The sequence below is a fragment of the Pleurodeles waltl genome, chromosome 4_2 (assembly GCF_031143425.1).
Source record: "Pleurodeles waltl isolate 20211129_DDA chromosome 4_2, aPleWal1.hap1.20221129, whole genome shotgun sequence".
In the NCBI taxonomy this organism is placed as follows: domain Eukaryota; kingdom Metazoa; phylum Chordata; class Amphibia; order Caudata; family Salamandridae; genus Pleurodeles; species Pleurodeles waltl.
In genome coordinates, this window is record NC_090443.1 from 602436587 (window position 1) to 602452296 (window position 15710).

Genomic DNA, 15710 nt, shown 5'->3' on the forward strand with positions numbered 1-15710 from the left:
CACCTCTTCCTGATGTCGTCCTTTATTGTGGGGTGCTGTCCCACAGCGTTCACCCTGTCCACGATTCTCTGCCATAGCTCCATCTTCCTTGCTATTGATATCTGCTGCACCTGTGCTCTAAATATCTGTGGCTCTGTCCTGACAATTTCCTCCACCATGACCCTTAACTCCTCCTCAGTGAAAAGGGGTTCCTTTGTGGTGCAATGGGTGTTATGTGATGTGTGTTGCTGAGGGTGTGTTAGGTAATATGTTGGTGTGTGTCATGTGGAGTGCATGAGGGATGTATGGGTGTGAGTGGTGTGTGTGTCTAGTTGTCACAGTGGTCTTGGTGTCAGTCTCGTGCCAATGATTGGTATTCGTAAAGGATTGTGGGTACTGTGGGTGGGTGTTGTATAGTGGTGCGGGTGTGTGGTTGTGGTGTGTGTATGGTTGTCATGTGTGTGTTGTTTGAATTGTCTGATGTGGTGTTGTTTTGTATGTGGGTGTCCATTGTTGACCGCCAATGGTTTACCGCCATTGAATGTCCACCATGGTGATTTGTGGGTCATAATGTGATGGGCGTTGTTCTCTTGGAATAACGGTGTGGGTTTTGAGACCACCAGTTTACCACTGACCTTTGGTCTGGTGGATTTGTGTATATGGCTGTATTCTGTCGGATTGGTGTTCCATGATATAGTGAATGGATATCTGCCACCGCAGCGGTAAGTTGGCAGCCTACAGCATGGCCGTAAGCGGGATTTACTACCAGTGTCATAATGAAGGCCTTAGATCTTCATCAGCTTTTCTAATCAACTCTTTCCGCACTAAGAAATCTAGATGGGGAGGCAGATCCTGTGCTTGTAGAACAGCTGACTCTTGGAACTCCCTCACCCTAGAGCTTCGCCAAGATACTTACGAACTCTCCTTTTGTAGAAAATTGAAAACTGCACTGTTCTCAGTATAGTCCTGCTCATCTTCGTTCGGCGGTCCTCCATCAGCGCTGGGATGCCTTCTGACAGCCATGGGCTCTATAAATCCCATAAACGAAACTATACTAAACTTAACAAAACTGTGATATATGAGTGTGCAAAAAGATTTTTCCATTGTGGAGTGTGTTACCTGTGAGACTATTATGAAAATGAAGAACTGGTATTTTAGGCTCATACTTGTTAATGTATTTAAATTAAAAGGTGGTAGTTGTGGAGGAAAGTTCTTTTCAAAAGAGCAGAAGCATTTTTGTGCAGTTTGCATTTATTTACCGAAAAAGAAAGAATGGTATTTGGAAACAAAATGTAAGTTTTTCAGGAAGTGGGGTTTGTGGACAAAATTAGTACATTTCCACATTATTAGGTCGAGCGTTAGCGTTCGGCCTGCTGTATACTAAAGTATACAATAGAGTGAGTTCCAGCATTTTGATTTGTTAGTTGCAGTGGCCTTCAAAAATCCTTGCTTGCTAGTGGTCAGTTCTGCCTCTTTGTCCTGCCTTTTTTCACTTTGGGAGCAGCACAAAGTACTGTGTAATTACGGTATGTCCTGTTTATCTCTTCTGTAAGGGACTTTTTTGGGGGCATTTGCCTGTTTCACCCTACAGTGTGGGTGCGTGTTCAGTCCCTCCTCCCCACCAGCTCCCTCTGTAAACATAAACCGACATCAGAGGGGTGCTTTTCCAGGGCCAGCTCGCCCTCGCTCTCTTTATTTTCAGTCTGTGTGGCAAGAAAAGTCCACTCAGTAATTTACAACGTTAGGAGCTCTAACTCGAGCAAACACGAGAGCATTGCATTCCCCCACCCCACCCCCAGCTTTGTAAACTCCTAACTGGACTTTTCTTGTCACACAAATGAAAATCGCGCTGCATTTTTTTCTTTTCATTTGTGTGGCAAGAAAAGGCTGGTTAGGAGTTTACAACAGTAATAGCTCTAACTCGAGCAAGTGTGTGACCTGTTGTATTGAAAATGCTCGTTAAGTGCTCTGGGTTACATCCGAGTCTCTCATCTTCACAGGCTGCAGCAGTCCCTCCCCAACCTAGCACGACTATCAGACAGCCCCTCTCACACACTCAATTACAATGGACAACCCTGAACTGACACAGCATGTGCTGCACCTCCTAGGACCCCTCCTTAGGGCATGACACCGAGGAGTCACCAGGGGAGACGCTGCTTATGAACAGCAGCCTTTATTCTCCCCTCCCAAGGACGATTAGTTGCTGCTATGCAGGAGTTCTCTCTTTGTTATCCCACTGAGTGGTGGCACATCCATTCACTCTGGCCGGGAGAAATATCTCTTTTACACTACCTTAACAGATCCAGAAATAAACGGGATGGCAAGCCCTCTTCTTGCACTTTTTTTCACTTAATGGAGAGGCTCTGTCACTCTGTAAGTGCCATCTGCAACATATTCGCCATGCCTTGCAGGCAGAGGGTGGACAGTCTTTTCTTTACTTTTGACAAACCAGGGTCCCACAGAAAGTATTTAGGAGTTGTTGAAAAAATCATATCTTTCATCATGGAATCCTTTCTCAAACAACATGCAAAATAATGCCCCTTCTAACAATACAAGTGAAACTGAAAGAGACAGAGGTCTGTAGTTTAATGCTTAGGACGCAACAGTGAGTAATGTGCTCTCTGCTGGGATGTTTTCCTATGTTGAACAGGTTTTATTCTGCACACGCCCTGCTCACCCATTCTTTCTGCGGTCGATAAATGGATCGTTAAGTTAATGACACCTCTTACAGTGCCATAAAATGCCGGAAAATGCTTTGGAATGTTTTTACAACAACTCAAATTGTACGCACCTTTCCTCTTTTTATTCCCTGTTTCTGGAAGGCTCTGCTTTTGGACTCTGTTACACTACTGTCTGCAACTCATTTCATTCTTCCACACCGCATACATCATCATCCTTTTATCACATTTCCAACACGCTGTGCTGATTTTTTCCATTTGGTTGCCAATAGTGGGCTCAAGCACTATTTCTTGGGGGCTAAGGCTTATTCATGGCACAAGTCTTAAAGAAAATAAGTGGGGGGATTGACCAAGTTAGATACTGCAAGTGACATCACGGTGCATGACACCACGGCGTGTGAAATCGCACCTGGAATCACAGGTAGTGGCATCACAACCCATGACCTGACAGGAAATAACATCACAAGAAGTGAGATCTGGTCTTAAGACCTCACGCATATGCTTACCGCAAGACAGCAAAGCCTTAGCTACAGATCCCTTTGCCCGTCATGGAGCAAATGTTTTCTTCAGCTTGGGCCGAGTCTAAAATGCAGAATAATTGCAAGTTTTCCTTTGGAAAGTGTGCATTTTAATGTTATTGCTGTTCTTTTTTATTTCTTTTTTTAAGACAGAAAAAAAAGAGTGCAGAAAATAAAAAGTGGAAAATAAAATTAGCGAGAAAGCTGTGTAATTGAGCTAAGACGTGCAGCACCTAGTGTCTGCAAGAGGCAAAATGCCTACAGCACCAGGTATTCCCAGGCGGTCTCCCATCCAAGTACTAACCAGGCCCGACCCTGCTTAGTTTCTAAGATCAGCCCATTCAGGATGGTATGACCAGAGGCAGGAAAAGCTGCTGTTTCAGCTCTCTTCTGCTCACCAAGCCCACCGCCCAGAGCCTGCTGCTCTTAACTGCACCTGCACAGGCTCCCCTTGGGAAGTCGGACATGCGCTCAGCTCCGGAGGCCCAATGTACTAACCCACGTAGAACACCATTTTTAGGGTCGAGCCTGCGTCGCATGCACTTGCGCACTCGTTTCACTTGTGAGATGCATTAGTGCAAAGGGCTTGGAGCCCCGCCAATGTCACGTCAGTGTCTTTCATTGGTTCGTGGGCTTGCCTTTCAAAATCTGCTTGCTTTCATTAGTGGAAGGCATGCATACGTCATGCCTTTTCCAGTGGTTAGGCCTCCTTGAGCGCAGCGACCAAGTACTGAAAACATGCGAGGCTCGCTGTTTTCCGTGCGGTTTGTGGACTACTTTTTATCTTTTTTTAAATTTTAAAATGAATATGGTGGGAAAATGAAAGGAGCTGAATGAAAGGAAGAAAGATGCCATATACCTCTTTAATGATAGTACCCATATCAAATTGCATAACCTCAACTTCATCTATATGTAAAACCATTTGATTTTAACATTTTTTAGGGGGAAATTAGGCTAAAAAATGCTTTTGGAGAATGCCCCATCAAAATCCCTGTGAAAGACTGTACATGCCTTGCACATTCTGAAATTATTTGAATTACATATATGGCCCACTCCTGCTGACAAAACAGCTGGTAATTAACCATACTCACAAGTATGGTCCCAAGTAAAGAGGGGAGGAGGAAGACAACAGCCTTTACTGCCCCACAGCTTTGGGCAAAAAGGCTATGAGCACCACAAAGCAGGAGGCCCATTTCAGTAAGAGACAAATACGGGTCACAGAGGTCTCTCTCTCTCTGTCTGTTCATTGAAACCTAATGCGACTGTTCGGTGGCACTATCTCCACATCCCATTGCTGGAGAGCAATGCGAGTATTTGATCCCTGGCTTAGGCTAAAACCTACAATTTAGGAGTTGACACAAGCATAAAAAGCATAAAAAGCAGTTATATAGGTGTATTCTGGAAAACTATTTCTATGTTTAAAAGTATATAAATATACTGTACTAACACTGTGCTGGGTTTTTTGTTTATTACAGAATTCACATTGTATTGTTGTCTCATATGTGGCATATTACAAATTAATTTTGTGTTAGTAGTGCATATGTCATTCTCGTTACATAAATAGGCCTGAGTCATCTCATTCTCTGCGTGGCACAAATAGCATGGCCCACAAACAGCTAAAAGGACCAAGAAAGTAAATGCATCTACTTTGTGAAGGTGTCAATACACATTCATACCAGTTCTCAGTAATAAAGAAAATGGAAGGTACATTTGCATTAGAACAGCCAGCAGGGAACAAAGGATATGTACTTACGGAAAGCGAGTGGGATTACTTTTGCATATACATTAAAAACAGAAATAACTCATGCCAGATCACAGGCCACAAAAGTAAAACTTTGCTTTAAAGGAGCAGCATGCCGATGATAGAAAATAACAAACGGGTGCAAAGTGATGTTAAGTCCAACACTAGCAGCACAAGATACTGAAAAACCTTTCCTTAGTAAATAGGCGTGCTTAAGACAATCATTCCCAAAATAAAATGGCAGTGTGGCTGCAGAATGGAAGAGGTTTAAGAAAATAAGCTGGTCAAAAGTGAGTAAAAAATTTAAAATTGTGAATAACAGCCAATAAAAGCGGAAAATAGCACATACACCGTAGAGTCCTGGCAACCAGCTGTTGCTCAAAGACACAAGATGTTGGCATAACATCTTCTGGATTTGGTGCAGATTCTTACCTGCTACTCTCAGCGGCGGCTGGTGCAAATCTCAAGGGGAGGGGTGGGCGGGGGGGGAAGGAGGGGACCAGGAGAAATAAAATAATATTTTTTAAAAACCCTTACTTTGCTGCTGCTGCTGCCGCCACGTCACTCCTCTTCCCTGGTGTCCCGGCAGTGCCTGGGACACCAGAACAGGCTTCCCATGCAATCCTGGTGCTGCTCTCATGCTATACCTAGCATGTAAGCAGCATCAGGAATGGTCTGAGCAGCTTCGTCTGTCGCTCAAACAGTGCGTGGGAGTCGGTGCAGTTTCTCCAAACCAGCTGTGCAACACAGTTGGATTGGAGAAAGCTAAGTGCTCATGTCAGTTTGGCCGGCCTAAGACGGCCGCCAAACTAACATGCGCACTGAGGTGCACTCCACTCCCAATCCCTCTCCTCCTACCATGGCCCAGCTTCGCTCCTCCCTGCACATGCTGGCTGAGCCAGCAGCTGAAAAATAAAACAATAGTGAAATATTGTTTTATTTTTCAGCTGCTGGCTCAGCCAGTGGGGTGATGCTCCTTCACCATTGTGAAGGAGCCCCTCCTGGCTACTGTTGTTCCTAATAGGGATGACTTCGACAGAGATGCTTTCTCCATCAGCGTGGGGGAGCGTTGCCCCTCGCCCACTGCGAACCATGGGTAAAAAACATAAAATGGCAACGAAAATATTTTATTGCCTTTTTATTTTTTTCTCCAATGTTAGCGCTGCAGTGCCCCTGAGGCAAAAGACATGGGGGCGTGTCTTTTGCTGCTGATTGGCAGCATGGAGGACTGGAGCAGTGGCTGGCTATATGCTCCAAAGTGTGCATGTCACTTTGATCTGCTGTTTTGTGGCGGCCAATGTGACATGCACACTTTGAAGCTCTCCACTCAGCTGTCTTAAAACATGCCTCCAGGGCCTGACGGAGCGTCCAGCCTGCCCGTTCCATCCAACCAGGTACTTCTGTCAGGCTGGTGAATAGCATAAAAGCAGCATCTGGATTGGTCAGGGGAGCTCCACAACAGACTGCAGTTTGCAGAACACCGAGGAGGACGTGCTGAAGATGGTAAGTACTTTTTATTTTAATTTTATCTTGGGCTTTTGAGGGAGGGGTGTTTCATTAAGGGTTTTTGGATGGAGGGGGTGTTTTATTTTATTTTTTGAGAAGTGGTGGGGCACTTAGCTCGCCCCAACACTTTTTAAGGTAACCTGCCGCCCCTGGACTTCGACGTAGGCTAGACTCGAAAAGTGGGAACGAGGCCAGAAAGCACTTCACTCGATTGGCGGTCACTCATCCTTGCAGAAAACAGTGACACACCGCATATGTATAGGCACTCGCAAACATGGAGGCCTGCTGTCGTCATCAGACCTCCATGTTCGTGACTGCTTTCAATAAAGCAGTTTTTTTTTTTTTAAGTGTAGCCCGTTTTCCTTAAAGGAAAACGAGCTGCACTTTAAAAAAAAAACGAAACCTTTCGTTTCGTTTTTTTTTCAGGGCAGGTAGTGGTCCCTTGGACCACTACTTACCCTGAAAAAATATTTTTGGGTCCGTTCACAAAGTGGAAGGGGTCCCATGGGGACCCCTTCCAATTTGCGACTGGGTTACCATCCACTTGAAGTGGATGGTAACTGCGACACCATTTGCGACCGCGTACGCGGTCGCAAATGGTATTGCATACCACTCAGACTCGCAAATAGGAAGGGAACACCCCTTCCTATTTGCGATTCTGAAATGCATATTGCGAGTCGGTACCGACTCGCAATATGCATTTCTGCATTGGGAAACGCGTTTAGCGACTCGCAAACGGCAATTTTTGCCGTTTGCGAGTCGCTAAACGTTTCCTACATCTGGCCCATCATTCGGAATTTGGCGCATAACACACCAGAAACTGCCTGCAAATACCATACACTTGTTAAACTTCGACATGCTTAACTACCTTGAAATTATTTTTAACACACCCAGTGATTAATGGATGTGTTAAATAACACGAAACGTGGAACTGGAAAACACCAACCTATTCATTAGCAGGGCCGAAGGATTGCAAGGTACTTCGTGATGTAACTAATATGGGCCCACAGGAATACTAACTTCTTTTTTTCTTTCTTGATATTGACTAACACATTGAAATCGATTTCTATCTCAGAGTAAGTGCCTATTTATATTTTATTACGGAAATCCTTCTTATTTATAACAGTGAATTTGTTGGATGCAAAATATACTGTGAGCCCTCTGTTTTCATTTTAATAGTACCTATCTTGCATTTAATAAAGATTGATTTGTTTTGAATTGCTGGGTCATTGACCATGCGATTTAGACGTTTAAGCTGCAGGTTGTACATAAAATGCAGAAATTGAAACCTTCTCTGGATGCTACCGTGCAATGTAAGTACACACACAGTAGCAGCCCGAATATAACATCTGAAGAGACAAATACATTGTTTTTAAGTTCAGTTCTATTTATGTGACGAATAGCCAAAGCGGCCATCCACTTTTTTAGAATAGTACCACAAACGCCAGAACTCGCTGTTTCGTCTGATCTTCATGTGCCCAGGGAGACACAGGTAGAATTGATGATGCTTCCTACTGAAGTTTATCTGATTACTGAATATTTCAACAGTTGTTCTTAGCACAGTTGAAATTAAAACCAGGATGTGATGCAATACTCTGTTTGTTTGACCAGTTGAACCATGCTACCTTTCTTAGATATCTGATGACGTTCAGCCTAACTGATGTAGTGTGATGCCTTGACATCTGGCTGATGTTAGTATTATACAGGTTTCCTTTGCTTCAGTGTGTTCAGCAGTTAAGACTATTGTCTGAGCCACTCCAAAGGAAAAACTCTAAGCCAAAGATGTTTGATTTACTTTGTACACAAGCTCATCACAACTTATTGAATGTTCCTAAAAACATCTGTGACAAATTAGAGGTTTTGATCTACACAACCATGTATGAAAAACACCTGAAGGCTTGAGAAACAGTCCTAAGGGAAGAGGCATGGGATAAACGTGAAACTGCTAGTGCTTTTAAGTATAGTTGCGCATTCTGGAAGATATTTAATTCACTTTTCTTGGTAATCCCACAGCCCCTTGCACGGAGGTGTTGATTCAGGCAATGGGAACCTGTCTCATACCCTCCTGATGTTTACAATGCAGGAGGTTACTGATCCAGTCAATAACAGGGCAAAGGTAAGACCCAAGGACCTGACCGGGGTACCTCTGAACCTTTTTACTGGCAGATCTGGCCTATGGGCAGCATGTATTTCTGGGGGCCTTAATCAATAAATTGGTAATAGTTTGCCACAGCCTTGATCTCAAACTAACACATTGCAATTCTTTAAGAAAGGGGATAAAGAAAACTATAGTTGATATCAACCTATCTCACTGATATATTCAGTTGTCAAAGTAGTGAGTAGAGCCCTTGTGGACAGACTAGTTCTATGGGCTAACAAAAATAGCATCATATCCAATATTCAATATAACTTCAGACCAGGGTTGGGAACTGTTAAGCAATGTTTGAACTTGTACATCCTGATCAATACAAATACTACTGCAGCAACGATCTAAGCATCTGGCCTTTATGGATTTAAGCTCTGATGTTGATCATGTTAACAGATCTTAGTTGGTTCTATGATGCTTTCCATGCAGTCGAGAATGTTAGTTTAATCTTTTTGAGACAGTTGCATACAGTTCTATCTGCTAGGGACAGATATGAGGCTGAGTGAAAATGGATAGATGTTCTTTAACATAAAAGAGATTGGCAGGGTTGTGTTTTGAAACCTTACATTCCTTTTTGTTTGTTGGTTAATCAGCTACTAAAAAAAACTCTGGTGTCCCACAGTCAGGACAAGCCAACATACTATAGATTATCTCCCACCCTCTCCCAGCACTTTTGTATCAGATATGATATAAAATAATTGAATTCATTGTATTATTTAAGGATCACCTTAGTGACATTTTTTTTAAAGAACATTTATTAGGTTATTTAGTCCCATCACCACAAAGACCAGGCTGTTTACAATCCATGATACATTAATCAATAGGGTACAATCCTTCTTGCATCTTTGGGGTCTCTTTTGATCCCTCTAGTAGATAGCATAATTTGTTGTTAATTTTTTTAATCAATTGGGGCTGTTTTTCATTCTGCAACTAGACTGGAATCTAAATCATTAAAATCAATGCTTGTAGTTCATAATAGTAAATGTGTGCCTATTACCAGATATGGGGCTGGAATTTGGGACAACAATGATGTTACTAATCTTCAAGTAGAAGAGTATATATATATATATATTTAGCCAGTTGTTTGCCTTCCTGCCGAATACCACTCGTTTATGCCATAGGCATATCCTATTTCTAAGATGCCATTAATGCAATTAAGCTTTGTCCCCTTTTTCTAGGGATCTCAACCTGGGCCAAGCTCAATCAATTTAACAGGGCAATAATTTCTGACAGCCTATTATTAGATGAAGCTCAGATGTTACATGAATAAACTATCTATGACTGTCGAACTGGGCAGGCCGGATATAGTTCATAATCAAAGATCCATTTTGGAACATCACAAAATGTGGGCTAATTTTCTTTTTGTTTTTAGTCTTTGGCACGTCCTGAGCTTCAAAAGAATCTGTACGATCACATGCATTTAAGACAGTACCCATTATTGAACGTTATCTGCCCTGTGTCTAAAGCATAACATTAATGTATATTACCGGTCTGTAGGATCAGCACTGTACATATTCTCTTATGTTTTCCTAAAGATTTGGCTCTCCCAGAGCAGCTCTTTCCATATCCTTGCGATCCACCATGTCATTTACTCTATTTTATTATTTTTTAAGTAACACAAAACAATATTTTTATCTGCTCCTTAAATCTAATATTCCATTTAGACGAGGCTAACTGTGTTATACTCACAAATGTTGCTTGAGAAGCATACTTGTTTAGTGATTGATATTTTTATTAATGGTGCAATTAAATGAAGATAAATCATTTTTAGGGCTGTTATTTTCTAGTATATGTTTTTATTTCTTTTATACAAATGATATTTTTGTATACTGCATAATTGAACTTTAGCATGTATTTGTATAAAATGTGTGAAGGTTTTATCTATATGGCTTTAGTTAGCTAAATTAGGCTATATTCATTGACTGACCATTTAAACTGTATTTTAAATTCGTATATTTTTGCCTTCAGTGAAGCCTGGAGGGTAAGCAACATTTTAGAAGTCCGATTTAGGCCCTGATTATGACTAGAATGTAATCAGATGACGTAGTTTCTGCGCACGTAAACACAGACATTGCAGGGTGAGGTGCTTACAAAGTTCAGCAAAATCAAAGATCAAACCGTGATTCAGCAGTTCCCCCCACTTTGAATTACCCTATGTTAGAAATGGGGTCTTTGGTTGACAGTCAGGTTACCCCCTGTTCAAGCAAGGACCCTCACTCTAGTTAGGATAAAAGAGAATCACCCTCAGCTAACCCCTGCTTACCCCCTTGGTAGCTTGGCAGAGCAGTAGGCTTAACCTCAGAGTGCTGGGCGTAAAGTATTTGTACCAACACACACAGTAACTTAATGAAAACACTACAAAATGACACAACACCAGTTTAGAAAAATAGGAAATATTTATCTAGACAAAACAAGACCAAAACGACAAAAATCCAACATACACAAGTCAAGTTATGATTTTTTAAAGGTTTAAAATAAAAAGAGTCTTTAGGTAGTTGTAACAACACACTAGCGCTGCTAGCGTGTAAATGTACCTGGTTTGCGTCAAAAATAACCCCGCACGGGCGGTGTGCGTCGAAAATAACCCTGCACGGTTATATGCGTCGAAAACAACTCGGCACGGCGATGCGCGTCGAAAAAGCCAGCCACGCGACGGTCCGAAAGTCCCGCGGCGCAGGTTGCGATCTCTCAGCCTTCGTCAGCGATGCTGCGCGTCGTTTCTCCTGCTCCGGGCGTCGATTCTCCGGTCGCGTTTCCTGCGGCGTCGTTTCTCAGCTGCGGAGCCGGCGTCGCGTCGTTTTCTCAGCCGCGATCGGATTCGCGTCGATCTTTTCTCCGCACGGCGCTCGGTGCGTGTATTTTTGTCCTTAGGCTGCCAGCCTCTCCTTTCAGGGTCCCAGGAACTGGAAGGGCACCACAGAGCAGAGTAGGGGTCTCTCCAGAGACTCCAGGTGCTGGCAGGAAGAAGTCTTTGCTATCCCTGAGACTTCAACAACAGGAGGCAAGCTCTACATCAAGCCCTTGGAGATTTCTTCTTCAAGATGGAAGGCACACAAAGTCCAGTCTTTGCCCTCTTACTCTGGCAGAAGCAGCACTGCAGGAAAGCTCCACAAAGCACAGTCACAGGCAGGGCAGCACTTGTTCCTCAGCGATCAGCTCTTCTCCAGGCAGAGGTTCCTCTTGGTTCCAGAAGTGTTTCTAAAGTTTGTAAGTTTGGGTGCCCTTCTTATACCCATTTTAGTCTTTGAAGTCACCTTCCTTCAAAGGGGACTCACACCTTCTTGTGAAATCCTGCCTTGCCCAGGCAAGGCCTCAGACACACACCAGGGGGTTGGAGACAGCATTGTCAGAGGCAGGCACAGTCCTTTCAGATGAGAGTGACCACTCCACCCCTCCCTCCTAGCAGAGATAGCTAATCAGGAAATGCAGATCACACCCCAGCTCCCTTTGTGTCACGGTCTGGTGTGAGGTGAAAAACAACCCAACTGTCAAACTGACCCAGACAGGGAATCCACAAACAAGGCAGAGTCACAGAATGGTTTAAGCAAGAAAATGCTCACTTTCTAAAAGTGGCATTTCCAAACTCACAATCTTAAAATCAACTTTACTAAAAGATGTATTTTCAAATTGTGAGTTCAGGGATCCCAAACTCCACATGTCCATCTACTCTCTAGGGGAATCTACACTTTAATCATATTTAAAGGTAGCCCCCATATTATCCTATGAGAGAGACAGACCTTGCAACAGTGAAAACGAAATTGGTAGTATTTCACTGTTAGGACATATAAACCACATTACTATATGTCCTACCTTATCCATACACTGCACCCTGCCCTTGGGGCTACCTAGGGCCTACCTTAGGGGTGCCTTACATGTAAGGAAAGGGAAGGTTTAGGCCTGGCAAGTGGGTACACTTGCCAAGTCGAATTTACAGTGTAAGAATACACACACAGACACTGCAGTGGCAGGTCTGAGACATGATTACAGAGCTACTTATGTGGGTGGCACAACCAGTGCTGCAGGCCCACTAGTAGCATTTGATTTACAGGCCCTGGCACCTCTAGTGCACCTTACTAGGGACTTACTAGTAAATCAAATATGCCAATCATGGATAAACCACTTACATACAATTTAAACAGGAGAGCATATGCACTTTAGCACTGGTTAGCAGTGGTAAAGTGCTCAGAGTTGAAAAGCCAACAGCAACATGTCAGAAAAATATAGGAGGCAGGAGGCAAAAAAGTCTGGGGATGACCCTGCATAAGCAAAAGTCCAACACGACCCCCTACCAGCCTAAAGCCAGGGGAGAACAATCAATACCTTGATGTACTTCCCTGATTGGGGCGATAGAACAGGGACCCAGGCCCACAACAGCAGGGGCATGTTCCAGTTCTACGCCTTCCTGACTCCAGTTGGATCCCTCTGTCCATACTCTCAGGGCCCACTAAGCTAACCCATGGGGAACCCTTCCCCACATCTACAGACACCATCTGTGCAACACCTAACTTTACTTTGCTCACAGATGTATTGCAATGGGCAGATAGTACCACCAGGGCCAACACAGTGGTGTTGCCCACTCCACCCCCGGGGTGTGACTCTCGTCCTCCCCCCCCCAGGGGCAACTCTGTCCACCAGGACAGCAAGCCACAGTGGCCCCAGACAACTGTCAGGGATGAGAGCCCGACCTCAGGCCTCTCTAACCACTGTGACTGTGGAGAGTGGGGGGTGGTAGCCCCAGGTGCCTGGCACCCTTTGACCACTCTCTCTTCCACCAGGTCAGGGATGACAACCTGACCCTGGTCCTCCCCTCTGGGGCTCTGTACCCTCCCTGCAGAAGCGGCACCCCCAGAGTCAAAAACTGTCAGGGTGCTTGTAGAAGCAGTCCTGCACAATTCTTCCATCAGTGCAGGGATGTTAACCTGCAACTGATCCTCCAACCTGGGGTCTGTACCTTCAGGTTGGACCAGGGCCAAGGGTGAGGCTTCCCTCCCCCTGCCCTCTCTTCTGGGGTCCTGAACCACCCAACTAGGAGTGACCCCCCCAGAAGACAACATGGTAGGGGCACTGTTAGCAGTAGCCCCTTCCTCCAGGTCAGGGGGGACACCCTCAACCTGGCCTCCCAATCCAGGGTCTGTACCCACAGACTGGATCACTGCCTGGCAAACCAGGACTTCCTGGGGGGCATACCTACCCCCTACCAGGTCAGAGTTTACCCTCTGAACCTGGTCATCCAACCCAGGGTCACCACCCTGCGGTTGAACCACTGCCTGGCACACCAGGACTTCCTTGGGAGCACACTTACCCCCCATCAGGTCAGAGTTTACCCCCTGAACCTGATCATTCAACCCAGAGTCACCACCCTGCGGTTGAACCATTGCCTGGCACACCAGGACTTCCAGGGGGGCACACTTACCCCCCTCAAGGGACACACTGTCCCGAAGGGCCACACAAGAGTCTGGCTGGCGCAGGTCTCCTGACCTCTGCCCATCTGACAGAGTCTGGATTCCCCCCAACCCAGAAATGGTCTCACCAAGGTCATTCATGGGGGGCTCTGCTCTCAGAGCTGACCCCTGACCCTCCAGGTTCTCCACTGGGGTCCGCCACCCCCTCTCAACCCTCTGTCTGGACTTCTGCACCCCCTCACTAGGAGTGGTACTGCCAGACACCAGAACTGGTGGGACGCTGGCTACAGCCGCCCCCCCAAGTTCTCCTGACACTGTGGGGTCTCCCTCAACAGATGGCCCTATGGTACAGGCTAGGCTCCCCTCCTGGTGTTCCCGCAGGGAACCCTCCAGGACCTGGGACCGGATCTCGGGCACCTTGGGCCTCAACCCATCCCCATTCCCTCTCCTCTGAGACTGGACATGGGGTCCCTCACCCATCCCACTACACTGGGACCTACCTGGGACACTACAATCCTTCCCTACCTCACCTGGTTGGGAACTACCTAGACCACTCCTCTCAGGAGCACCCCCAAATGCCTCTTCAGACTCTCTGGTACTCACCCAGAAGTCTGCCTCCATTGTAAGCTCCCTGGGGTCAGAGAACTCACACTCCACCTGGTGTTGGCATAGCTCTGGAAAATAAGGACTAGACATATGCTCTCCAGCAATTACATCACTCAGCCCCTCGCATGAATTAACCAAAGTACCCTTCACCCAACCATCCAGTGACTCTGCTTTGAAAAAGCACCCCACATCACCCTCCTGAGACTGGTGAGACAGTACCTGACTGTCCCTGACACTCAACCCACACTCTTCTGGGATGTTTTCACACTCCATAACCAGGACTTCTACTTTGGGGGAACCCCTCTCCCTGTCACTCTCACCTAGAGTCAGTAGAGTGTCCCTCCCACCAGTAGGGATATGACTCCCCATGCCAGTTCCCCAATCCACCTCAGGGACCCTGTGCATCACTGGAGCTACCTCATACCCCTGAACCTCCTGGCGTGTGTTAACTCCCTCCTTCAAGTAGGGCACCACCTCTCTGGGCATGTGCACTTCTGCAGCATCACTGGATATACAATTGTTGCTGCCACCATTCCAGCTGGACTCAGCCCTCATGACTTCCAGCTCTTTCAATTTAAGCTCGTAAGCATAAATCATTTTTTTAATCTCTAAGTCCCTCCTCCTTTCTTCCAGGACTAAGGCTCTCTTCTCCTCAGCCCTCTTAAGCTCTGCATCTAGCTCTTCCAGACTCCGGATTCGAGCTAGGAGCCAATCATCTCTTTCTGTTCCCTCCTCAGGGCCACTGCCCTCCTCTTTGGAGTAGTCCTCCTCCTCAGAGTAGTTATCCTCCTCAGACTCATTTGGTGGTGTTGCCTGACAACGTTTCAATTCATACTGAAACAGGGCTGACTCAAGATCCTCCCTTCTGGATTTCTTGTTCACAGCCAGTCCCCTTTCCATGCAGAATGCTTTAAGCTGCCACTTTTTATACATAAATAGGTGCCAGAAATTGACTTCCATTCTGCAAAGGCTTCACAACCAAAAAAACAAAGTCCAAAAATATTAGCAATACTTCCAGGAGGACATCAGAGAACAAAAAGCAGAATCACAAGACAAGTAGTATGTGGTCACGTAGTGGTCTGAGCTCAAAACAGTAGTGTACACTCAATTACTGTATGTCAAGTACAAATACAA

General features: G+C 45.3%; 1 protein-coding gene and 1 pseudogene across 1 annotated transcript in view; one reads left to right on the forward strand and one right to left on the reverse strand.

Annotated features, from left to right (window-relative positions):
• PLPPR4 (phospholipid phosphatase related 4) overlaps positions 1–15710 on the forward strand; it is a 250656-nt gene that overhangs the window by 128693 nt on the left and 106253 nt on the right. The window lies entirely within an intron of this gene.
• LOC138294462 (5S ribosomal RNA) lies at positions 3431–3538 on the reverse strand (annotated as a pseudogene).